Below are 27,414 nucleotides of genomic sequence, written 5' to 3'. Positions count from 1 at the left end.
AGGGCTAGAACCAACCCATAATAGGCGTATCATGCATATTTTTAATGGTCTTTTTTAAGGTTCAACAACATGACAAAGTATTTGCCCACATCATTAAATGTTCTTTGAAATTGTGGTTTTTAATGGTTCCATAATATCCTCTTACCTGTCTGTACTATAACTATTTTTCACTAATTTCTTATTTTTTAATAATCAGAGTATTTCTAATTTTCTGGTGGTGTCAGCAGAAGAGCCACAGACACTTACATGGATAGAACTTTTGGAATAACAGATCGCTTCCTTAAAAGTCTTAGACATAAAAATATTACATGACAGGAAGTACACATCTTGTCTTTTGAAACACGTTGCTGATTGGCTTCCAGAAATATCCCTCAAAACACACTCACACAGGTAGTGATAGAGAGCTCGTGGGTTTGATTTTCACTGTTGTCTTTTCAAACTTTATGTTAAAGTTTCAGTCAGTGATCTGAGATTTTTCCACTTAATCGTCCCCACCCTTTCTTCCAAAAATGGAATTTGCTTAGAAACACTGTGCTCCTATGGATGCAGACCTTCCAGAAGGCAGTCCTGTCCCTAGCGTTATCCTATAAATATGATTCGTTTTAATTGGACTTTCTTGGCAAGTGATTCCACTTGAAGAAAGAGGAATTGGCAAGGATGCACTATACCGCCTCTACTGGTGAAAACGGGAAGACTCCAAGAGAGGAAGAGGCGGTTAGTTTGAAAGATTCAGGGGGAAGTTGCAGCCACAATCCAAATTCTTTATTCTTCATCCAGTGCTATTTCAGCTGAGTCTGGCTTCCAAAAAATAAAGATTTTTTTTAAAATCCTGAACATGTGACATTTTTACAGATAAGGAGACTGGACTCAGAAGAGTTAAGCAGCTTATTTGTGATGACATAGTTGGTTAAGTAGAAGAACTGGATTCCAACCAGCTCTATCTCACTTGGCTAGTTGGAAAAGGCATTTGTCAGATCTCTGATGAGCCAGAAAATGAATAGTTTATGCTCTCCTATTCATAGGAAAGCCTCAGGGGAAAAATAACATTCTTTTTCATATTAATGTACATTGTGATGCTAAGCTAAATCTGAATGAATTAATTAGCAGAGTTTTTATATAACTAAATAATTTATGCTGCATACAGTGGTGCTATTGCTCTAGAGGATGCATTCTTTAACTGCACTGTCCAACAGCATAGTCACAAGCCACATGTGGTCACTGAGGGCTGGGATACAGCTGCTTCAAATTGAGATATATTGGAAGTATAAACCACAAACAAAAATTTCAAGGATTCGGTTTGAAGAAAGGAACATAAAATATTTTTTTAGTCATTTGTGTACACTGTTTACATGAATAAGTTCAAGAAATCATTACAAATTGTTTCCTGTGTTTCTTTACTCTGGTCAGAAATTTTAAAATTTCCCTATGGCTCACCTTACATTCCTGTTGGACAGTGTTAAGCTAAACTACTTGCTAATTCTGCGACCGGGGCACCCCAGGCATTACTCAATGGACAGGGCCCTCCAAGTGGAGGGAGATTTGACAGCCAGTCATCCCAACTATTGACCACACCTTAAATTCTAGACCTGTTAGGACTGGAAGGAACAAGCACAGACTTCTTGTTGTTCTCAAATTCCAATTCTTCTCTTCTCTCACAGGGATGGAACTCTATTTTTCTTACCTGGCAACCCAGCAACTAAAAATAAAGAATAGGCTACTCTATTTCCCAGTCTACCAGCTTAGGTGAGGCTGGGTGACTCAGTTCTGGCAGGTGGAAGAGGTGCTATGTGAGGCTTTAACCACCAGGGAGGGGCTGTGGCTCTTGACTTTTTATGCTTTCCTGCTTTCTGGGGAAACGTAAAAGCATTCTGGGGTCTAGAGGATTTTTTTAGAGTAGAAGCCCCAGTCGTCTATCTTAAGGGTCCCACGTGAGGCAGAAGGACACTTCTACCCTAGTCAAGTCACTGCTTTATACAACTAATTTAGTCTTCACTGATACGAATTCTGGAGGTCATTTTTTAAAACTCTGTCTTTCTTTCTTTCCTTTTTTTTATGATGCTGGAGGATCCAACCCAGAACCGAGACACAAGCTATACCACTGAGCTAAACCCTCAGATCCTGCTTAGCACTGTTACATGGCAGGATAGTTATTGTCAGGGAGGGTTAGAAAGCACCCACATTCAGAAAGCAGCTCAGCAAGGTCACCCCGTCTTCAGTCGAAGGCTTACTCTTGCATACCATGCATTGCACTGGGTTAGTGTATCTGGCTTGTGCAACCTCTACAGGTACATTCCAGAAGACATGGTGTATGAATAAACTACGCCTCTGTGGATCCCAAAGATAAGAATCTCACTTTGCTCAGGTAAGTGGTGACTTAAACTGTTCTTAAAACAACAATTTGTGTAGACCAGCCCTGTCTAAAGTAGTTTCTTTAAGCAAGAGACAGTCATAAAAATAAACTTCAATGACATATTTTTGGAGGCATCAAAACAATGAAATATGATCCTGATATCATTTGCTTCCTCCCTGCCCTTTCAAATGCAGATAAAGTTTGCTCAAACCATAACTCCATGCTCCAGGGAAAACCAACACCTGTAAAAACCAAGTCTCCCTGCAGACTCAAAGCCTGTGGTTTCTATAAAAGCTGTTTCCTGCACACTGCTCTACCCTAGGCAGGAAATCCAGCCTTTCCCCAATTTCCATGCTCACACATCTCACACAAAGAGCTAAGTGCTCACTTGAAGATTTCTGTAGGACATAGGGAAAAGATTATTATATCACAATTTCAAATTGAAAATTAGGCATCTCCGTGTGAAACTTGGTCTCTGTCTTAGTCTGCTGTAACAAATTACTATGGACTGGTGTCTTAAACAGCAAACATTCCTTTTCTAACTTTTCTGCAGGCTAGAAACTTAACGAGAGATCCTGTGTCTCCTCCTTTTTCTCTAAGGGCACTAATCCCATCACAAGGGCCCCATCCTCATGAACTCATCCCACCTTAATTACTTCCCTAAAGTCCCACCACCAAATACCATCACTCTGGGTCTTGGTATTCAGCATAGAACTTGGGGGGGGGGGGCACCAACATTCAATCAATTGCAGCCACCCTATCCTCAGGGATGCTTTCCAAAGATCACTATAAGGCCATAAAGATGCTTTCTCCAGGTATTGGCAGACTCAGAGTGAGTCAGGGAGCAGACCCTAGTTTCTTTGCACCTTAAAATCGCCCTGTTAGCCAGCCTGCTTGAGCAAAGGCACAGCCATGCATGTGGGGGCTCCAGCTTCACCATCCACCAGACCATCTCTCTCTAGTCCTCCCCCCCTCACCCCTTTATATGCTCCTGATCTCCCCTACTCTTCACTGATATAAAGATGTACACAGTTCTAAACCCCTCTTACATTCTCAGGCTGAGCATGTTAGGTATAGTTCTCCTTTTGCTTACATTCCTATAATGGCCCCTTGAGGGTCTTTACTGCTACCCAGAGTAGCTAGATGTATGATCTGTCTAAATAGGAAGGACCCCTTCTGCTATAGGCTGAATGTTTGTTTTCTCTCCCGCACTGAGTTGTAGGTTGAAAGCAAATTTCCAATGTGATGGTTTGCGGGTGGTGCTTTGGGGGTGATTAGGGCATAAGGACAGAGCCCCCATAAATGAGATTATAGAAAAGGCCCTTCCACCACGTGAAGACAGAGTCAGACACCAAACATCTTGGCACCTTGTCTTAGACTTCCCAGCCTCTAGACCTGTGAGCAATCAAGTGTCAGCTGTTTGAGACAGCCAGTCTGATATTTTGTTACAGTAGCCCAGATGGACTTGGACATTTCACAGATGAATTCCTATGCAAGCTGTTAGATATTTTAAAGATTAGAAGCAAAAACTACATAGTACCTTCAGGCTATGTCTTTCACAGGGATAAATCTCCCAACATACCTCCCCAAAAAGCTAGGCTGAGGCCACTTCTTGAGAATCGGAGAGATGACAAAGTCCTGTCGAATGCTGTCTCTCTTGGATCTAGCCCCCGCAAGGAGTGGGCCTGCCTCTGCATGAAGGAGAGCCACTCTGTCCCAAGGCAGTTCTGATGCACTGGACCTGCTACCATCAGATCTGGTTCCATCACCATTCAGGGGAAGGGTCGATGCCCTCTGGCTCCTTGGCAAAGGCCCTAATGCTTTAGCATAGAATTCAGACTTCACGCTTTGGAGGTCATGACATGCCCAGCCTTCTCTCCCTCTGACTTCCTCTCCCTCTTTTCTGACCTCTGCATATGTTGCTCTCTCTGCTGGAATTCCCTTTCTCACCTTTCTAAGCCAGGGAAAGGCCTGGTAGGCCTTCAAATCCACCACACTTTCTCCAGGCAGAGCAGTTCATTCACCCCTTTATTTCCCTTTGTTTGCCTTTATCGTAGCACACATTAGACTATCTTGGATGCTTAGCTAATCATTCTGTCTGCTACTATGGGGGAGAAACTGCACTGTGTGTATTCCTGGCTCGTAGCTCAGGCCTAGGATGGAGTGCATAATGTACATTGTTTTAAATTATTGTACAACTGCACCCCCTCTTCTCCATGAGAGCCTTCAAACACATGAAAACAATGACTTTGTCCACCTTCAGCCATCTCTTCCTCTCAAAAGACTTGACTTCAAGGTACGTCTCCATCAGACATGATCTGGTGATCTTTGGCAATTCACTCAACTCCCTAAGTCACTGGGAAGATCAGAGAGTGGCCCATATTACGAGTGAAGAAATCGACTCTGATTGATGTGACTTAACCCAGAAATGAAACTCTTCCTGCCCAGGGCCTCCCAGGGACAAGTAAGGACTTAGAAAAATAGGCATCCCCTGACATTTCCTTAGAAACCATCTTGCCAATTCTCTACTTTGCACCAGAGGGATAATAAAAAGCTCCAATTTCCCAAAGAGGCATTTAATGATGTGAAATGGTTTGAGTCACACACACCCCAAGGCTATGCAATTCTGGATTTACTGGCTAAGAGATAATTTTAAAATTTCTCAAAAAAGAAAAAGACGAATCATTTTTAAATTGAAACTCTTAGGCCAAAAAAGAAAAAAAAAGGAAACTGTTCATGTGTCTTTTTCAGCCTCTTCTCCACTGAAGCACGAGACAAAAACCAGAGAGAGCCCTAGGCCACACATAATGCATCTGCTGAGAAATTTAACTGAGGATCTCAGAGATGAAATTATGGCTCTTTGAGCAGTGTCACTCATGTGGAAAGCTTCTGACTGCAGCTTCGTGTCCTATGAAAAATTTCAAGGCGTGCTAAGACAACAGAGGCATTACCTGTTCCAAAGTGCACTAAACAGACTCAAGGTTTGACAAGTGTAGCATCGAGCCAAATTAACAATGGCTCAAAACAGCATTTTATTTCTATTTCTAGGGCCTGTGTGGTGCCTCTACCATCATCGGGGACCTGGATTCTTCTTCTTGTTCTATCATACTTAAGACACGGTTTCGATCTTCTGCACAAATACGACTGCGCCAGCTCCCACTCTCAAGCTCATATTCCAGTTATCAGAGAGTGAAAATAAGGAACGTGTGCATCTGCCTACAGAGCAATCGGTTTGGAAGTACTGCGCATTTCTTCTGCTCATTCCATGGACTGCACAGAAGGGGATTCCATAGAGGTGTACTTTTATTCAGGGCAACTATCTGCCTAGTTAAAATTCCTACGTATGTGCTGTATTTCAGTATTGCATGTCTCCCAAAGCCCATGTGCTAAAGCTTTGGTCACCAGCCTGTGGCAGTGTTGAAAAGTGGTGGAATTTCTGGGAGGTGGGACCTAATGAGAGGAAGCTCGGTCACTGGGGACAGTCCCTTGAAATACTGGACCCCAGACCATTCCTGGCCATGATGATGTGAACAGGCCTCCTCTGCCATGTACTCCTGCCACCATGCTCTGACCCACCACAGGCCCAAAGCAACAGGGCCAACAGACCATGGACTGAAACCTCTGAAACCATGAGCCAAAGTAAATATGTCCCCCTTTGAATTACATCAGACATTTCTTCAAAGCAATGAGAAGCCGGTTGACACACTACATTTACTCCTAACAGCATAGGACAGGAAGTTTTGCAAGCATTTGATGTCTTGGCACCTCACTGGGTTCTGATACCAGCTAGTCCTCTGTTACTCAGTGAATCTTAAACTTCAGTGGCCATATGAGTCACCTGTGATTCTTGTCCAGATGAAAATCGTTATTCAGCAGCACTCAGATTTTACATTTTAACAAGGTCCCAGTAATGCCAGAGCCACTGGTGCTCACAGCACGCTTTGTTTCTTTTTTTTATTATTTTAATTTATTTTTATTGTAAACAAATGGGATACATGTTGTTTCTGTTTGTACATGGAGTAACAGCATACCATTTGCGTAATCATACATTTACATAGGGTAATGGTGTTTGATTCATTCTGTTATTTTTGCCTTCACCCCCACCCCTCCCACCCCTTTTCCCTCTATACAGTCCCTCCTTCCTCCATTCTTGCCGCCCTCCCACCCCCCCCATTATGTATCATCATCCGCTTATCAGCGAGATCATTTGTCCTTTGGTTTTTTGAGATTGGCTTATCTCACTTAGCATGATATTCTCCAATTCCATCCATTTGCCTGCAATGCCATAATTTTATTATTCTTTATAGCCAAGTAATATTCATTATATATATCACAGTTTCTTTATCCATTCAGCAATTGAAGGGCACCTGGTTGGTTCCACAATCTGGCTATGGTGAATTGAGCAGCTATGAACATTGATGTGGCTGTATCTCTGTAGTATGCTGATTTTAAGTCCTTTGGGTATAGGCCAAGGAGTGGGATAGCTGGGTCACATGGCGGTTCCATTCCAAGTTTTCTAAGGAATCTCCACACTGCTTTCCAGAGTGGCTACACTCATTTGCAGCCCCACCAGCAATGTATGAGTGTACCTTTTCCCCCATATCCTCTCCAACACCTATTGTTGCTTGTATTCTTGATAATCGCCATTCTAATTGGGGTGAGATGGAATCTTAGTGTAGTTTTGATTTGCATTTCTCTTATTACTAAAGATGGTGAACATTTTTTCATATGTTTGTTGATTGCTTGTAGATCTTCTGTGAAGTGTCTGTTCATTTCCTTAGCCCATTTGTTGACTGGGTTATTTGTATTCTTGGTGTAGAGTTTTTTGAGTTCTTTATAATTCTGGAAATTAATGCTCTATCTGAAGTATGAGTGGCAAAGATTTTTCTCCCACTCTGTAGGCTCTCTCTTCACATTGCTGATAGTTTCCTTTGCTGAGAGAAAACTATTTAGTTTGATTCTATCCCAGTTATTGATTCTTGCTTTTATTTCTTGTGCTTTGGGAGTCCTGTTAAGGAAGTCTGATCCTAAGCCAACAAGTTGAAGATTTGGACCTACTTTTTCTTCTTTAAGATGCAGGATCTCTAGTCTGATTTCGAGGTTCTTGATCCATTGTGAGTCGATTTTTGTGCAGGGTGAGAGATAGGGGTTTAGTTTAATTCTGTTGCATATGGATTTCCAGTTTTCCCAGCACCATTTATTGAAGAGGCTATCTTTTCTCCATTGCATATTTTTGGCACCTTTGTCTAGTATGAGAAAATTGTATTTATTTGGGTTTATGTCTGTGTCCTCTATTCTGTACCATTGATCTACCTGTCTATTTTGGTGCCAATACTATGCCGTTTTTGTTACTATTGCTTTGTAGTATAGTTGAAGTTCTGGTATTGCGATACCCCCTGTTTCATTCTTCCTGCTAAGGATTGCTTTAGCTATTCTGGGTTTCTTATTCTGGCAGATGAATTTCATGATTGCTTGCTCTATTTCTGTAAGGTACATCATTGGGATTTTAATTGGAATTGCATTGAATCCATATAGCACTTTTGGTAGTATAGCCATTTTGACAATATTAACTCTGCCTATCCAAGAACATGGGAGATCTTTCCATCATCTAAGGTCTTCCTCAATTTCTTTCTTCAGTGTTTTGTAGTTTTCATTCTAGAGATCTTTTACCTCTTTGGTTAGATTGATTCCCAAGTTTTTTTTTTTTTTTTTTTTTTTTTTGAGGCTATTGCAAATGGAGTTGTTTTCCTCATTTCCCTTTCAGATGTTTCATCGCTTGCGTATAAAAATGCTTTAGATTTATGGGTGTTGATTTTACAGCCTGCTATTTTGCTGAATTCATTGATGAGGTCTAGAAGTTTTCTGGAGGAATTTTTTGGATCCTCTAAATATAGAATCATGTCATCAGCAAATAGTGACAGCTTAAGTTCCTCTTTTCTTATTCGTATCCCTTTAATTTCTTTGGTTTGCCTAATTGCTCTGGCTAGAGTTTCAAGGACAATGTTGAATAGAAGTGGTGAAAGAAGACATCCCTGTCTTGTTCCCATTTTTAAAGGGAATGATTTCAGTTTTTCTCCATTAAGAATGATGTTGGCCATGGGCTTAGCATAAATAGCCTTTACAATGTTCAGGTATGTTCCTACTATTCCTATTTTTTCCTAGTGTTTTCAGCATGAAGGGGTGTTGTATTTTGTCAAAAGCTTTTTCTGCGTCAATTGAAATAACCATATGATCCTTATCCTTAAGTCTATTGACATGATGGATTACGTTTATTGATTTATGGATGTTAAACCATCCTTGCATTCCAGGGATGAACCCCAGTCGATCGTGGTACATGATTTTCTTAATATGTTTTCGGATACAATATTTTGGATGCCAATATTTTGTTAAGGATCTTTGCATCTATATTCATTAAGGATATTGGTCTAAAATTTTCTTTCCTTGATGTGTCTCTTCCTGTTTTGGGTATGAGGGTGATATTAGCTTCATAGAATGAGTTTGGTAGGTTACCCTCCTTTTCTATTTCCTGGAATACTTTGAGAAGTATTGAAATGAGTTCTTCTTTGAAGGTCTTGAAGAACTCGGCTGAGAATCCGTCTGTTCCTGGACTTTTCTTGGATGGTAGATTTTTAATGGCTTCTTCTATTTCATTGCTTGATATTGATGTGTTTAAATTGTGTATGTCCTCCTGGTTCAGTTTGGGAGGAGCATATGTCTCAAGAAATTTGTCAATGTCTTCGGTAGTTTCTATTTTGTTGGAATACAGATTTTCAAAGTAACTTCTCATTATGTTATGTATCTCAGTGGTGTCTGTCGTGATATTTCCTTTTTCATCATGAATTTTAGTAATTTGAGTTTTCTCTCTCCTTCTCTTTGTTAGTGTAGCTAAGGGTTTGTCTATTTTGTTTACTTTTTCAAAGAATCAACTTTTTGTTTTGTCAATTTTTTGAATTGTTTCTTTTGTTTCAATTTCATTGATTTCAGCTCTGATTTTAATTACTTCCTGTCTTCTGCTGCTTTTGCTGTTATTCTGTTCTTCTTTTTCTAGGGCTTTGAGCTGTAATGTTAGGTCATTTAGTTGTTGACTTTTCATTCTTTTCTGGAATGGGCTCCATGCAATGAATTTTCCTCTTAGTACCGCTTTCATAGTGTCCCAGAGATTTTGATATGTTGTATCATCATTCTTATTGACCTCTAAGAATTTTTTTATCTCCTCCCTGATGTTTTCTGTTATCCATGTTTCATTCAATAGCATATTATTTAGTCCCCAGGTGTTGGAGTAATTTCTCTTTTTTATTTTGTCATTGATTTCTACTCTCAGTCCATTATGATCTGATAGAATGCAAGGCAGTATCTCAATTGTTTTTTTGCATTTCCTAAGGGCTGCTTTGTGGCATAACATATGGTCTATTTTCGAGAAGGTTCCATGTGCTGCTGAGAAGAAAGTGAATCCGCTCATTGATGGATGGAATATTCTATATATGTCTATTAAGTCTAGGTTATTGATTGTGTTATTGAGTTCTATGGTTTCTTTGGTTGGCTTTAATTTGAAAGATCTATCTAGTGGTGACAGCAGTGTGTTAAAGTCATCCAGAATTATTGTGTTGTGGTCTATTTGATTCCTGAAATTGAGAAAGATTTGTTTGATGTACAGGGATGCAGCATTGTTTGGGACATAAATATTTACTATCATTATGTCTTCCTGATTTATGGTTCCCTTAAGCAGTATGAAATGTCCTTCTTTATCCCTTCTGACTAACTTTGGCTTGAAGTCCACTTTATCTGACATAAGGATGGAAACCCCCACTTTTTTACTGAGTCCATGTGCGTGGTAGGTTTTTTCCTATCCTTTCACCTTTAGTCTGTGGATGTCTTTTTCTATGAAATGAGTCTCTTGCAGGCAGCATATTGTTGAGTCTTTCTTTTTAATCCATTCTGCCAATCTATGTCTTTTGATTGATGAGTTTAGGCCATTAATGTTTAGGGTTATTATTGAGATATGATTTGTATTCCCAGTCATTTGGGCTTATTTTTGGTTTTTAATTTGGCTTGGTTTCTCTTTTGAGTGGTTTTCTCTAAGGTAGTTCCTCCCTTTGCTGACCTACATTGTTGTTTTTCATTTCCTCCTCACGGAATATTTTGTTGAGAACATTCTGTAGCACAGGCTTTCTATTTGTAAATTCTTTTAACTTTTGTTTATCATGAAAGAATTTTATTTCATCTTCAGATCTGAAGGTTAGTTTTGCTGGGTATAGGATTCTTGGTTGGCAACCGTGTTCTTTCAGAGCTTGAAATATGATGGTCCAGGCCCTTCTAGCTTTTAGAGTCTGGGTTGAGAAGTCAGCTGCTATCCATATTGGTCTCCCCCTATATGTAATCTGATGCTTTTCTCCCGTGGCCTTCAAAATCCTATCTTTATTTTGAATGTTAGGCATTTTCATTATAATGTGCCTTGGTGTGGATCTGTTAAGATTTTGTGCATTTGGTGTTCTGTAAGCCTCTTGTATTTGATTTTCCATTTCATTCTTCAGGTTTGGGAAATTTTCTGATATTATTTCATTGAATAGGTTATTCATTCCTTTGGTTTGTATCTCTGTGCTTTCCTCAATCCCAATAATTCTTAAATTTGGTCTTTTCATGATGTCCCATAGTTCTTGGAGATTCTGTTCATGATTTCTTACCATTTTCTCTGTTTGGGCAACTTTATTTTCAAGATTCAATATTTTGTCTTCATTGTCTGAGGTTCTGTCTTCCAAGTGTTCTAGTCTTTTGGTGATGATTTCCATTGAGTTTTTTATTTGGTTTATTATTTCCCTCATTTCAAGGATTGGGTTTTTTTGAGAATCTCTATCTCTTTGTTGGAATGATCTTTTGCTTCCTGCAGTTGCTCTTTCAGCTTATTGGTATTATCATTCATTGCCTGCATTTGCTCTCTTATCTCATCCTTTGCTTCACGAATCATCTTAATCATGTATAATCTGAAGTCCTTTTCTGACATTTCTTCTAACATACTGTCATTGGATTCTATTAATATAGAATCTAGATTTGTTTGGACCATTTTCTTACCTTGTTTTTTCATGTTGTTCATGTATCTTCCCCTCTAGCAGTGCAGATCTGGGGTATTTCAGATTTCCCCCTATAGGCTTATAGTGGCCCTATAGGTTTCCAAAACCTTTTCTTTAAGGGGAGATCAATATTAGCAGTGCCCAATTCAGACACTATGCAATCCTAGACCAAATAGCCCCTATAAGGACAATAATAATATTATCATAATAAACAGAATGAGTTCAAATATTATTTTCAGTAAAACAAACAGATTTGCAATAAGGTCTGCATTTTCTAATGGAGGACAAAGAGGATGCAGAGGGATGTAGAATGTAGCTGTTAATGGGATAAGAAAAGAATATACAGAAGTTCTAGATAATAGAAAGTGTGAGAGTGTAATCAAAAGAAATTGGGTGTTAGCATGCAAAAAAGAGAGAAAGAGACTGTGAGGGAACACGTAAACAAAAGGAAAAGAGAGCAAGAAAAGGAAAGAAATAAAAACTTAAAATTTTTCAATAAGGAGAAAAAAGAAAATCTACAGTATAAGTCATATAGTAATGAAACCTCCCAGTCTTCAGTAGCCTGATGCATGAGAGGTACCTGACAATGAACTTCAAGTCTCCAGCAGGCGTCTCAGGATGAGATTTGCCCCACTTAAAGATCGGAGCTCTGGTTTCCAGGATTATCCAAGATGGCCACTCTGGCTTCCAAATGTGTTGGCAAATGGGGAGCTGCAGCTCAGGGTGTGGATGTGGTCAGCCGGAGGTCCTGGAGGCGGTGTTCGGTTGGTCAGGCAGGGTTCCTGGAGGTCTGGTGTGTTTGGTGGTGTTGTGGGATCCAGGAGGCCGGGTGCAATCAGTTGGTCTGGGGTCCCGGTGATAGGGCACAGTTAGTTGGTCTGGGGGTCCTGGCGGCAGGGAGCAGTCAGTCGGTGTGAGGGCCCCAGAGGCAGGGAGTGATTGGTCGGGCTGAGGGATCCTGGAGACAGGGCTTAGTCAGTCTGGCTAGTGGTCCTATGGGGCCTGGCTGTTGTCTCAAAATGGCAGCAGACACGTATGATCAAACCTTCAGGTGCTGTAACAGTGAACTTCCCGGCAACGGCAGACAGCTGGTGCTCCACTGGCGGTTGGTGATGAGTTTGCTGACTGTTGTCGGAGGATCGGGAGGTGAACCCCGTGCGTTGGGTGATGGATAGGTGTAAGGCAGGCAATGGACAGGTGAGAGGCAGGCAAATGGCAGATGATAGGCGCCTGACAGTGAGCAATCTGCACCCAAAAAAGGTGTCGATATGCTGGCAGACTGCAGCTGATCACAGCAGACAAATGGGGTAAACAGCAGGGGATTGATAAGTAGCAAAAAGTGCCTCACCAAGAAACAGATATCCTCTGCTTGAAACCGGAGTTACGGAGTGACAAGGAACATAGTCTCCCTCTAGTCCGCCATCTTGGATCTCCCTGTTAAAATTCTTTATTTGTGCCTTACAATGATCCACAATAGTGTGATTTCTAGTTATGTATTCATCCTTGCACACCATATGACAATGTAACTTGATCGCTTCCTCTTTTCAAGGGAACTTGGTGTTTTTATTTTTTATTAATCATTATTATTTTAATTGTACATGTTTACAGGATAATGGTGTGATAATTAACACACAAATATAAAGGAATGAATGAATCAGAGAATTTGCATTTCCATCTCTTTAAACAATTTTTAAAATGCTTGGTTAACACCCAGCAGTTGTGCATGTTATAGGGCACAGCATGACATTTTAATACATGTATACAGTAAGTACTCACCAAATCAGGATAAATAACATTTTCATCTTCCTATCATTCACCTGTATTTGGAAACTCTGGGTTCCTTTCTTGTATGTATTCATAAAATATATAGTATGTTTTCATGAACTTTTAGAAAATGTGAGGCGCCTAGAAGGAGGTAGGAACTCCACAGAGCTGAAAGGTACCACAAGACCATCGGGGCTTCATTCGCTTTCCCTGTACTAGAATGCACAGCCATTTATTACGTACACTTGAGGTGATTTATAGACATTAATATCTCATTTTAATTAAACCAACCCTCATGATGTAGACAAGTAGCTTAAAATTATTCCAGTGAAAAACAGTGGATTGAAGTTATACCAGTACTTTAAATACAGTTTGTATCAGGTCCCTGTCAGAATTGGCATTTTTCATATTCTAAGGGCCAGTTTTTGATAGCCACATCATGAAATTTAAAAAAAAAAAAAACATTGGAACCTCATCAAATTGGAAATGAAGTCAGCCAAAAAATTAAAACTGTCAAGAAGATCATTTATAATAAGACTCCATCAATCTTTGGCAAGGAACCTAAGCCAAAATGTTATTTTTTTTCCTTATGATATTTCTAATGAAAGTATCTCATGTAAAATAATTCCATGTAATAAGATACATGCAAGAAAATTTTTTTCTAAAAGTTTCAAGGTTTTTTCCCCTTTTATTTTAAGCAATTTTTGTGAGATATGCCATGGTATGACTTTTGTTATATTTATTTTGCTGGAGTTCATAACACTTCTTGAATCTATGAATTAATTTATTTAATAAATTTGGGAAAATGCTCAGTCATTATATTATTAAACATTGTTTCTGACCCATTTTGTCTCATTTCCCCTTTGGAGACTACAATAATACATATATCAGAACTCCTCACCAGGTCTATAAATCTATTTGCTTCTTTTAGTGTTTCCCCTTATTTTTACCCTCCATATTTTAATCTTGGTATTTTCTACTAAGCTCTCATCAAATTCACTAATTCTCTCTTCTCCTATGTCCAATTTTCTGTTGCATATTTTAGTTGTGAAATTTCTATTTCATTATCTTACATACTCTAATTCTCATGTGAGACTCCTCATTTAGCAATTTATTTCCTTAAAAATATTAATCACAATAATTTCACAAAAACTTAGTCATCTGTTTTACTTTCCTCTATTAAACATACCATGCATTGCATAAGAGCTGTGTTGTGGTTTGGGTCATATCTTGCCCTCTGAGCTCAGCTCTCCTCTCCTGTCACTCTCCTTCCTGCCTGCTGTAAGCTGAGAAGTTTCTCTCCACCATGCACTTGTGCCATGATGCTTCATCTCCAGCCTAGAGCAATGGAATCAGCTGATCATGACTGAACCTCTGACACCATGAGCCTCCAATAAACAAAAATTTCTATTTTTGCTTGAAAAGATATATTGAAATCTCCAAAGGTAATTGTAGATTTGTCTGATTCTTTTTGTTCTTTTCATTTTTGTTTCTGATATATTAAAGCTCTGTTTAAAGGGTATAATTTAGGATTGTTATGTTTTCTTGACTAATTACACTCCTACAATTATATAATACTCCCCTTTAGTCCTGAAAATATTCCTTGTTTTGAATCCTACTTTGCCTAGGATTAATATATGCATTCTACTTTTCTTACGATCAATATATGTATATTTTATATCTTTAAATTTAATGTGTTCATGTATTTATTTTATTTGTTTAATTAGTTATACATGATAGTAGAATGCAATTTGATACATCATACATAGATGAAGTATAATTTCTCATTATTTTGGTTGTACATGCTGTGGAATCCCACTGGTCATATAGTTATATATGTACGCAGGGTAATAATGTCTGCTTCATCCTACTAACCTTCCTACACCCAGACTCCCTCCCCTCCCTTCATTCCTCTCTACCTAATCTAAAGTAACTATATTCTTCCCTAGCACCGCCCCGCTTATTGTGAATTAGCACTGCATATCAGTGAAAATGTTTGGCCTTTGGTTTTCTGAGTTTGGCTTATTTTGCTTAGCACGATATTCTCCAGCTCCCTCCATTTACCGGCAAATGCCATGATTTCATTCTTAAGACTGAGTAATATTCCACTGTGTATATATACCACATTTTCTTTATCTATTCATCTGTCAAAGGACATCTACATTGGTTTCATAGTTTAGCTATTGTGAGTTGAGCTGCTATAAACATTGATCTGACCGCATCACTGTAGTATGCTGATTTTAAGCCCTTTGGGTATAAACCGAAGAGTGGGATAACTGGGTCAAACGGTAGTTCCATGCCAAGTTTTCTGAGGAATCTCCATATCACTTTCCACAATGGTTTCACCAATTTGCATTCCCACCAGCAATGTATGAGTGGACCTTTCCCCCCACATCCTTGCCAACATTTACTGTTGCTTGTATTCTTGATAACTGCCATTCTGACATGAGTGAGATGAAATCTTAGAGTAGTTTTGATTATCATTTCTCTAATTGCCAAAGATGTAGAACATTTTTTCATTTGTTGATCAGTTGTATATCTTCTGTTCTTAATAAATTAATTTCCTTATAGGCATCATAGTAGGTCTTGCATTTTTATCCAGTGTTAAGTATCTGAGTTTTAATGGAAATGTTTGGGCCATTTGTATTCAATGTAATTATGAGTACAATTGGGTTTTAATATATCTTCTTACAATTTCTCACATATTCTTTGTTTCTCCTCTTCTTCTTGATTAGCTGAATAGTTTTATCATTCTATTTTAACTATACTATCATCTTATAAGCTATACTTCTTTATGTATTAATTTGTTTGCTTATTTACTGGGGCTCATAATAGGCATCCTTAATTTATTACATTTGCCCTTTAACTAACATACCACCTCACATACAAATTTAAAACCCTGCAATGATACACTTGAATTTACCTTCTCATGTGCTACTTTGCAAAAAATCTTATTCTTACATAGGAAAAAATCCACAATGCACACATATGGTTTTTGCTTTAAACAATTATTTTTAAGAAATTTAATAAATTTAGTGAATTAAAAATCATTTCATATTTACCATGCATGCAGGTTTTGTTCTTTTACGTGGATCTACATTTTCATTAGTTGTTTTCTTTCTTTTTTTTTTTTTTTTTTTTTTTTTTTTTTTTTTTTTTTTGCTAGTAGGGATTGAACCCAGGGCACCTAACTGCTGAACCACATCCCCAGCCCTTTTTATATTTTATTTTGAGACAGGGTCTTGCTAAGTTGCTTAGGGCCTTGCTAAATCACTGAGGCTGGCTTTGAACTTGGATCCTCCTGCCTCAGCCTCCCAAGCAGTCAGCAGTTGCTTTCTTCTATCTGAGAACTTCTTTCTTAAAAACCATTTGTAATATAGGTCTGCTAACCATGAATTCTCCCAGTTCTTTTTCTGAAAAAGTCTGTATTCTGCCTTCAATTTTGCAGATTTTGTCAGGTAAGAGAATTTCAGGTTTTAAATTTCTTTTTTTTTTTTTTCTTTCAGCATTTTAACTATTCATTATTCTGGAATGCATAGTGTCTGATAAGAAATTGGATTTATACATTTGTGCCCCTCTCTACAAACTTTTCTGTTTTAAGTATCTTTTCTCATCATGGCTGTTTGAAGAAATTTGATTAATATGTTCCTTTTTGTGGTTTTCCTTAGGCTTTTGCAGATTGAGACTTGTTAAGTATCCTTTGTTTATTTTTTTCTTAAGTTAGTAAAATTCTTAGCCATTATCCTTTAAATCTATCTATCTATAAGAATTTAATGTTTAAATATATTTAATTAATGGCAAAATATATATCCTGTAAAATAAATGGTTGAAATAATTCACTATTCTTTTTGTCAGAAGTTAGATTCCTACCTTATTCCCTTCAGAAAAAAATAATAAATTGCTTTTATATTAATAACTTCATATTAAGAAGAGAAATATAAAAGTTTTCAGTGAAAGAAAGGAATGTTTTTTGGAACTGAATGTAAAATATTCCAGTTACTGCCCAAGTAAGCCCTGTATTTATACAAAAATTACTGGTGTTGCTAAAAAATGAAGAAATGACCAACTGGGTTTGGTCCCTCCTGCCCATCACTAGATCGATGTATGTGATTGTGATGTTTACTGGACCAAGGTTCAAAAATACTTTTAATGGCTGTTTTTCTAAAGAAAAAACTATGAAGGTCATGTGCTGTTTTTCAGTGTTTCCCACGTGTAAGATTCAGCTGCAATAATAGTAAATCAAAAGCAATAATGTTTTAAACAAGATAGGAATCTATTTCTCTCATGCCTATATGAACATAAATAGTTCAAGGTTTGTACAGAGGCTCGACTTTGTCGGATACTGAGACTACATTCCTCTGGTGACTCTACTATTCCCACTGAGTAGCTCCTCTTACAATCCACGTTCCGAGCACCCCTATGCATTTGTCCATCTTAGTCAGTCAGAAGGAGAAATTGGAGGGAGGAAATCAGGTTGTGTCACTTTAAGAATATTTCCTGAAGAAAAACAAAATTAAAAAAAAAAAAAAAAACAGTAATTCACATTCGCATCCCATTGGTCAGAATTCAATCACATCTTGCTGCAAGGAATTCTGGGACATGAGGTTTTTCCTGAACTGTCGTATCTAGGTAATTTTAGTGCTGCATTATCAAGGTTGAAAGAGAGAAAATATACTAGGGAACCAACTGCCTTTTTGCATCTTTTACTCTTTCCTTCAGCAAAACTGGTTGACCACCATCCACAGGCACTAGTGATGGATTCTAAGACATGCACTACACAGGTGTTTAGCCCCTTCTGCAGGAATCTTACAGTCCAGCAAACACAACAGCCAGGCAACTAAGCACATGTATCTTCTGCCCATCCCCATAGCCTATTCCAACCAGTTCGATGTGTGATAATTCAGTTCCCACACAGGAGCCACTATCTAGAACTCAGCATTACCTTAGGCACTCAGTCTTATCCTCCAATGTTAGAAGGCAAGAAAACTTCAGAGATCCTTTCCTTGTTGGTGGTTAAGGAAACTGAGGTCCCGAGAGACAGGGACTTACTCAAAGTCTCTCCTTACATCTCTTCACTGTCATGGACTCAGCTCTCTGTTTTCAATCACCACAGCATCTGTCAGGACTATAAAATTCAAGAAGTAAAAGCTGAGCTTCCCTTAGGATTCCCCGGGTACCTGTGAGTCAGAGGGGGAAAACCCCTGGAAACAGCCAACAGCCAACATGGCTGCTTCAAGAATGTGCTCCTGGGGCATTTTAACTTCTCATCATCCAATGGCACAGAGCCCACCCAGATTTTTTAAATAACCTTCAAATGAGACTCTGTGCTTGGAAAGAAACTAGCTAGTTGTACATACTAGAGTCCTTTCCCTATTCCAGCATTTACTAGCTGTGCATCCTTGAACACATTGCTGAATCCAGCTGTTTCCAATTTTTTTATCTCTAACTTGGGGATGAGTATCCCTAAGGTATAGCATGAAAAGGATCAAGTGCACCTTTAGAACATCGCCCTACCTGAAAATGTTCATTCACTTAATTCATGCATCCCTGCCTCCGGGGAAATCTTCTTCTACACAAATCAGTTTGGATGAGTCAACCAATTTTAATCCTTCAAGTGTTCCCAGTCCCTGATGGGAGAAAAGTCCAAACTCCTTGGCATGATTTTTCATGTCTTCTCTTTTTTTCTTAAGAGAGAGAGAGAGAAAGAGAGAGAGAGAGAGAGAACTTCCCAGAAATTGAAGATAAAAACTAAAACATAAGTCTACTGATTTTTGTGCCAAGAACTGTAGTAAAAGGCAGTGGTCATATAAGAGAGATTGACACAGGGCACCGGCATAGGAGGGGAATCTGTTTGTCATACTAAAGATTTGCCTTCCCAACCCTTCACTTCCAAGGACTGGAAGACTTCCTAAAACTCTGGTCATGTTTAAGTGACAGGTTTGTAGGTGACTTTGAATAAAGTTGTTATCAGTTTACACCTTTTCCAGTTTTTTAACAGAAAAACATTTCTTCTTTGTCTCCTAAAATTAAAATAATCCTCATTATAATATGTACTGCTTGTAACTGAAAATCATCCCCAGGTGAAAAAAGTGATGAAGAGTGCATAGCTCCCATTTGTGAATGACATTAGCTCCTAGGAGACTTAATGACAAGATAATGACCCTTGAGGCCATAAGCAGATATACATCACATAGAGGATCATCTCCAGGCCATGCTCTTCCAAGGATCGAGATCACTTTTCTGACTCTGAAGCTGTGGCCACTTCTTGAGAAAGGACCTGCAATTGAAAGGTACTCTTCAGTTCCATTGTGAGAAGCCAGGCTCCAGAGTGACACATGTCACTCAATTTCAGAACACAGTAAGCCAAAATTTTCTTTCTAGATCTCTAGTTCTTTTCCAGTTGTAGGATTTATTTCAGATTTGTCTTTGTATATTAAGGGTAGGGAAGAAAGGAACCCAGAAAAACCTTTTCTTTTAGTATGCAAATTACCAGACTGAGAGGAGACATGCCCAGGCCTGGTGAGGAGGCCCTTCGGCATCCCTGAGACAGCTGGGACTCTGATGCCAGAGAACGTGTGGGCTGTCGTGCTGTCTCCCTCGCAGGGACATGACTGTGTTTTACGCATGAGGAGGTCAGTAGCCTGAATGTGGTGACTGGAAAAGCAGGCTGTGGTCCTTATTAATGTTGGCCACCAAAAGATGCCATTTCCCCTCCCAGGAACACAGGGGAATTGCACTTCCCAGGCCTCCTTTGACCTACCTTGCAAGGAATGTGAGACCCTCGCCGCTTCTGAGACTGCAGCACCTCCCCCCTCCCCACGGCACCGCACTGAGACCCACATGAGGAAAGTCCAAAACTATAATAGCAGGTACCGAAAGTGAACCAAAAAAATAGAAAATTTTTTAACATTTACCAGGAGGATTAAGGTCCAGGACGAGTGAAGTCAACTTTTTAAAAAGAGGAGACATGAAAGGGAATTCCCCTACTAGATAGGAGAGGCTATAAAGTCACAGTACTAAAAAATGGAATTGGCACAAGAACAGAAAAATAGGCAAGTGGAACAGAAGAGAAAGAGAGAGAGAGAGAGAGATACATACATACATAGACAAATAGGAACTCGGTATATGAAAAAGTAGGACTACAGGTCAATGGGAAAGGGATAGATTTTTTTAAATATATCTAATTTCATTTTTTAATATATTTGATTTTTTATTTTATTTGTTCTAATTAGTTGTACGTGACCATAGAATGCATTTATAGGTTTTGATGGGTCATACATAAATGGAGCGCCACCTCCCGCCGTCCCAATCATACATATTGCAGACTCACATGGGCCATGCAGTCATACATGTACGTGGGGTCTTGCCCTCTGTGCATGTCGGGGCGTTTCTGGAAGCAGATGTATGTCTTTGCTCATTCCAGCTCCCTCCACAAATTTCTGTAATGGTTTCAGTTTCTACCCAGTAGACCCGAGTCTGGGTTCCCTGACACTACTTCTCCTGGCTGCTACTCATTCAACTTAAAACAGATGGCGGCTTCCTGCTGTTTCTAATGACCAGATTGCCTCACCACCTCCTGGATGGCTCATCAGGCCCTCCATCCTGTGTAACCAATTCCCTGCATTACATTCCTTCTGTTGTAAACACTAGAAAAAGCAATCTCAGTATGCTGGGTACATGTGACTTATATACTCAACATGTGGAAGGAAAACAATTCATCTGTATCCCTGGCCAACGTCGCATGTGAACTCTAGAATAACTTAAGATCTACATGTGAAAGCTAAAACTTGAATTAACAGAAGAAAAGGTGGAAAAAGTATCTTTTAAACCAAGGGGAGGGAAAACTTAAATTTCAAATGCTCAAGTCACTGAAAAATTGACAAACATAATTGTGACTAGGGGTATCTGTTTAATGAAAAAGATCATAGACAAAATTAGCAAATAGATGACTGGAAAAGATAGATTTGTAAGATCTAAAGCCATCAAGGGACATCTAATATTCCTTGATTTTAATACTTAAAACATATAAGAAAATCTTGCAAAACAGGAAGAAACAGACAGCTGTTCCAGCATAAATATGGCAACAGTTAGAAAACAGGCAATTTTGGAAAAGAGACGCCCAAGAGCTAACAAGTTATGAAGAGATGTTTGAAATCATTAGCAATTAGAGAAATGCAAAATGACATGTGGGACTCAAGAAAAATTATAAACATTTGCACTAACTGAAATTATATAAACTGTGTGGGGAAAAAACTAGATTAGTAGGGATATAGGACTTTCTGGCCACTATTTCCCAGTGGTGGACTAACGTGCTAGGCAGATATCCTAGAGGCCAAACTGTCAATATTTAGTCCCATGACATATGCACATACCGAGCAATCTTTCTCCAGGGAATATAACACAATAAATCACAAAGGGACACTTCTGGTAATACCTATTGCCGTGTGTGTGTGTGTGTGTGTGTGTGTGTGTGTGTGTGTGTGTGTATGAGTTTTTTTAGAGCAATTGGGGGTGGGGACATGAAAGTGGGTGGGGAAGGATGGAAAATCATTTTGATGTCCATCCCTGGGATAAGATTAGGTAAAAGTAGGTGGGTGCACACCTTAAAATAACATGAAATGTCAGGAGTTCAAAGAAATGGCTGCAATTACTCTCACAGCAACACAAATGGATCTTAAAAATATCGCCCTAAAAAAAAAAAAAAAGGAAAAGTCAGAATGAATTATATGTATGTAGCTTCAAGATAGACACATAAAAAATAGCATGCCTTTTAACAGAACACAGGCCAAGAAAGAAAGGGCCTAAGCGCAATGGCGTCTCTTCTGCCGCCTGTCCTCCCACACTCCCCGGCGGAGCGGCTCGCAGTTCCGCGAGCTCAGCCTGCGGTCGCAAGGCTCCTGCCCCTCTGCCCGCTGCTCCTTCCCATCTGGGTTACTGAGAGCTGGGGGCACCAATCTCACTGCCTGTGCACCCGTCACAGCATATAGGCTGCCATGTGGGGCGGCGTTCGTGCCCAGTAAATCCCGGTGACATTGAACTCAGGTCGGACACCCTGACAGGCCTGTCCTGCATCCTGCACACACACCCAATCCCCTCCCAAGTGTTTCGTGTAATAACTATAATAACTAAAAGCTGTTGAGTGCATCTTTAATTCCAGCATTAGGAAGCTTGACATCGACATTCTGGGGAGAAGAACAGGGGCGTGTTATTTAAATGCCCCCCCCCCCCCCCCCCCCCCCCCCCGTTTTCCATGAGAAACGTCCTCTTCCAGATCCTCCCAGGATCCACTAGCCCAGAACTCGTCCCACTGGCTGCCTTCAGAGAGTACACTGCCAGTTCTAGTCCAGGGAACAGGAGAGATGTCACTTGAGCCAGAACAGGAGAGATGTCACTTGAGCTAGAAGTGACCTTGCCCTTATTCAGATTTCCAGCAAATTCTCCTCTTTCTAGGCTCAACATCACCCTGTTCAGAAGCACTGTTCAGAGTCCAGACCCTTTCTGACTGCAGATCTTGCTCTCTTTTCGGTGTATAGATCAGTGATCTCAGGTCTTCTGAAACCCTCTGGAACAGCTGTCGGCTCCTTCCTGGCTTTCCACATTCCTCCCAACCCTCCCCGCTCTTGTTCAGAGTATATGCCTCGAAGTTTCCACACTCTCACTTTATTGGCATTTAAGACAAGGGCAGGGATAAAGGAGTGTGTCAAAATGTCATCTTTTACCAAAGACTGCCCACTTTCAGACATTTCAGATGGTTAAAAATATCTTCTCATTAAAGCGCCAGCAAAATCGGCCCTTTAGTAAGACTCACCTCCTATTCTTGTTTTGACACCACAGATCTTGAGACTCTAGAGAACACCTTGGTGTTACTCTCATACTTTGATTTCTCTCTTGTCCAGGCTGAAAATAAGTTTCTCCTGTTTGCATTAAAGTTATTTCTTTGTGGGCAACAGAAACCACACCCAGCAAAGATTAAAAAAAAAAAAAAAAAAAGAGGCAGGAAGTGGACAAGAAAGGTGGGCAGCAGTAGATGTCCGGGATAGCTCAGTTCCCTGTGCCTACATCAGGGGCTGTCAGTGTGCCCTTCCTGGACCAGTAGCATCAGCATGACCTGGGGACTTAGGAAAATGCAACTTGTCAAACCCCATCCTAGACCCACAGGGCCAGGCACCCTGGAAGTGGGACCCAGGAATCTGGTCTAGAGAGAAGATTCTGAAGCACACTCCAGGTTGAGAGCAACTGCCTTAGAATCAACCACGGCCAAAGGAGCAAGGAGATAGAGGACAAACCTGGCCACTGGGCTGCAGTTAAGAACTAGAGTCATGGCCAGCAGCTACGATTTACCCTCCAGTGGAAACAGTGTCCCCAGGGAAGTGAACTTCAAATCCACCCATGTTCAGAACGTCTCTGCTCTGTGTGTAGCATTCTCATGGCTTTCCTTAGACTCTCTGCATCCTGTGCATCAGTGTGTATTCCAGAAACCTGGTCCAGAGGCATAACATTCTCACCATTTGGTGTCCTCAGTGCTACTCATAATTCCAGGCTTCGAAACAGCTTTGTGCCTGACGTGGGTAATGGCCTCCCAAAGAACTTGGCTCTCAGAAGTTAATGTTTGAAGCTTTGTATTTTTCTTTACCATGTGGTGACCTGCCACAAGACACTACATCCCTCACCCTTGGGTGGATTTCACTCCAGCCTCAGGAAGCGCAGAGGGAAATGCACCCCAAAGGAAAACCTCAGCATCGCTACTTGAGTTACTGTGATTCAGAAAAGTTTCCAAGAGGCTCAGCACAACAGCCAAAATGTCATAAATAATATCTGCTCCCTTTTTTCACAGGGGCATCTTCTCTCATCCCCTATCCAACTTGCTCACAGTGCCACTAAGACTCTACGGGACCAAAAAGCCAATATATTACAATCAAGGTAATCATTCCAATTTATGGGTCTACTTCATGCCCAGCCATGCACAAAGATTTTACAGGTACTATCTCAATTCACTGAAGATCTTCAACATTCCCAAATTGCATCCTTCTTTTAACTCTGAAGATGCTACAGCTTAGAGAGGTCAAATAGTTTGACCCAGACAATATAAGTAAAGCGGGATGAAGCTCATCAGTTTGTGACATCCATCATTTTAACCATCAGCCACAGCGGCTCCAAGAACACAAAGAGCTGTTTCAAATAAACAGCCTCTTAGCTTAGACAGTACCAGCTCACTTCAAAAGCTGGTCAGAATTTTCTTCTGCCTAGAATATGTTACTAATACCCCGAACACCCAGAAATTGTGTCTGCCTAACAAATCATACTATTTCCTGAGACCAGGCCCAGGGTTAACTCTTCCATAAAGCCTTCTCACCACTGCAAATCTGGATGAGTCATATGCTATTCTCTTTGGCTATTCCTCTTTCCCACAAGACTATAAGCTCTCAGAAAACCGAATTGGCTTAATCTCTTGCCTTGCAGGTACCCAGGACAGGACCAAACAGATAGGACTTATTTAGAGTTGTTTATTAAATTGAAAGACAAATTAAAGGATGGATGGATGAAAGGAGGGTGAATTTCAAAGGCAAGTAGGAGCAGCCTACACCTGACCCTAGTGCCCAGAGATGGCATGTTAATTCATATAAAACCCAAACTATTAATCTGCCAACCCCTGGCCCTAAGACCACTGTCTCTTATCCTTTCCATGTCTTTCGCATCTTGGCCAAGTTTTCAAGTTTTCTACCTTCCCTTCCTCCTCCTCTCTCTCTTCCCTTTAAGTACCTATAATATAGAACTGAAATCACACGTGGATTTCTTGTTGTAATTTATGATTCAGTTATAAATAATGTTTCCTCATTCTTAATTTCAAAATCCAGTGGATGGAACATTTTTGCAATGTCTAAAAATAAGATCCAAAACATAAACACCCACAATTCTCTCCCTCAAATTAACAGCATACAGTAAATTGATTCTTTTTCTTCTATTTTGGTGAGTCAGTAACCGTCAAGAGGAAAAAATATACATCCAATGTTGTTCAATGGTTAGAATTAGCATGACTTCAGCTGCAGTGGTGTGTGTGTGTGTGTGTATGTGTGTGTGTGAAGATTATCTTCTTACCTGCATCTCTAATAGTAGAACTGAGCCCCAGAGAGGTTAAGTAACTGTCCCAATATTACCCAGTATACAGAAGAAGGAGGTGGGATTCAGACACAGACTCCTGCTTCGTTATCTCACATGAAATGGAAGAAGGAAGGAAGGAAACGCCCCTCACTAAAAGTAAAACCCCAGGATTCAGAAGCCCTTTTTCATGTGGAGCATCAGGGTTGTCGGACCCTGGTGCTGCAAAACCTGGGGTACGGCTCACTCTCTGACACTTCCTATGATTCAGCCCTGCCCTCCTACTCAGCTCTTTACGAAATGAAACCACACTTCAGAAAAGGAAACAATATCAGACTGATGATAACTTCTGTTTCGAATCAGATGATATAAAACAAATGTGAAAGGCAGTGCAATGACATAGATTTTTATCTCACCTTCTAGTCACAGAAATGTTGAGTCTGAAAAACTTTGAATTCCAAATTCCAGAAACCAAATCTTCTTTGCTGGCTTGGAGGTTTCTCTGGGTGTTTCACAACCTACGTGCCCACGCCCCCACTCTCTGGGCATCTGCTTCCTCTTCCTCCCCCAGTCCAAGCCACGAACTCGATGGCATGCTGCCTGGAGAGGGGACCTGTGCTGCCTGTCCCCGCGCAGGGCTTTCTGTGCAGCTCTAGATGCACTTGACCATGACTCTTGACTTGGCCTGCTCTGGCTGAGCTAGAGAGGAGGAAGCCAGGCAGGATGTAGCGAGCTGCGTTCTGAGAATTTCAACTTGCCCACAGCTTTCTCTGGCAGGGTAGAAAGTGCAAGAGAAGAAAGTGCAGCCTGCGCTTGGGGAAAGTCCTCAGAGTGAAAGCAGCAGGGGTCTCCAGGAGACCTCAGCCTGGTCCAAGTCCAAATCAGTCCAGCAAAGCTGCCCAGCTTGAGATTCCAGCAGAGTCTGGCAAAATCAGCATTCTTCTCTCTCATCTCGGTAATTTTCTGCCACATTTTGCATCTTTTTTCTTAAGAAGTCATTTTCCTAGAGTAAATGCAAGCCAGTCCCAAGCCTCAGTTTTCTCCTGGGCTGCATCTTGACAAAGCTTGGTGTTGGTACACACTGTGGTTGATCATGGGCTGTATGCATCAGACAGAGATGACTTGAGGTGCTAAGTCTGCCAGTTACCAGCAGCATGGCCTTGAGAAAGGAATCATCTTTCCTCATGTCATTCTGTCCTTTAACTGCTCTGTAAAACCAACTCCTTAAACTGCATTTTAATTTCCTACCAACTGCCTGCTAAACACGTCTACTTAGATGTTCCTTTATTGACTCAAACGTAACAAAAAATGAATAGATAAAAGTCATTACCTACTCTTCCCCTTTCTCCCCCAAATCCTGTGCACTGTTTTTCCTCTCTACTAATGGAACGGCTGGTTGTTGAGAACCATCTCTAACTCCACATTGGATTGGAACTTCCAGACCTGTGAGAAAAGAAGAGCTAGATTGCAGGAGCTGGTGAGGAGAAGCTGTTTGAAGAAGCCTCGGAGTCATGTGCACCACAGAGAGAGACACAGGCGAAGCATGGCTTTGCAAATGACCATACCAAAGGACACCACGCGCATTTCAGAACTCTAGGGATAAACAGATGATTCTAAGGGTCAGAGAGAGGGGGAGAAGAAGATCAAGATCAGATACAAATAGGATTCAAAATGGCAATCAGGCTTCCAGAAGAAATGCTAGAAGTTGGGAAAATAACTGGAGAAAGCCTCAGAAATTCTGAGGAAATCTTAATCTATAATACCTTACTGAGCTAAAGCCATCAACAAACATAAGGGGAGCATATAGACATGTCCCGACATTTTACTTCCCATTCACAGCCTCTGTTTTAGGAAGTTTCTTGAGAACATCCTCCAGCTAAATGAAGGAATAAAACAAGAAAGAGGAAGATGCCAAGCCCTGAGAAACAGGGAGTCCAAAACAGGAAAGCAATGGAAGGAAGTTCCAGGATGCCAATAGAACCTGACACCACAAGAAGGACCAGTGCAGGAAGAGCCACTGAGTGGAGGGCTCAGGAAAGGGGAAAGGGCAGTAAAACGTGATAAAAGTTAACTCTGATGTATTTTATCACTTGGAACAGAGGGTGGAAAACAACAATCCAGGGGCAGGATCTTGCCTGC

At 40.3% G+C, this 27,414-nt stretch overlaps 1 long non-coding RNA gene across 5 annotated transcripts; it reads right to left on the bottom strand.

The window, feature by feature from the left end:
* Nucleotides 1-16,607: 16,607 nt before the first annotated feature.
* LOC306645016 lies at nucleotides 16,608-25,883 on the bottom strand. Of its 5 annotated transcripts, none has more exons than XR_013759502.1 (4): nucleotides 25,692-25,883; nucleotides 18,694-19,456; nucleotides 18,122-18,356; nucleotides 16,608-17,676 (listed from the first exon to the last, which is right to left on the bottom strand). It is a non-coding gene; the product is annotated as an uncharacterized lncRNA (long non-coding RNA). The 5 variants fall into 5 exon arrangements; XR_013759503.1 differs by having other exon boundaries at nucleotides 18,229-18,356; XR_013759504.1 differs by having other exon boundaries at nucleotides 18,122-18,304.
* Between the last annotated feature and the right edge of the window lie 1,531 nt (nucleotides 25,884-27,414).

The sequence above is a fragment of the Sciurus vulgaris genome (genome assembly GCF_902686455.1).
Source record: "Sciurus vulgaris genome assembly, chromosome: 15".
NCBI lineage: Eukaryota > Metazoa > Chordata > Mammalia > Rodentia > Sciuridae > Sciurus > Sciurus vulgaris.
Note: the sequence above shows the minus strand (reverse complement) of the source record. Positions and strands in the feature narration are given on the sequence as shown.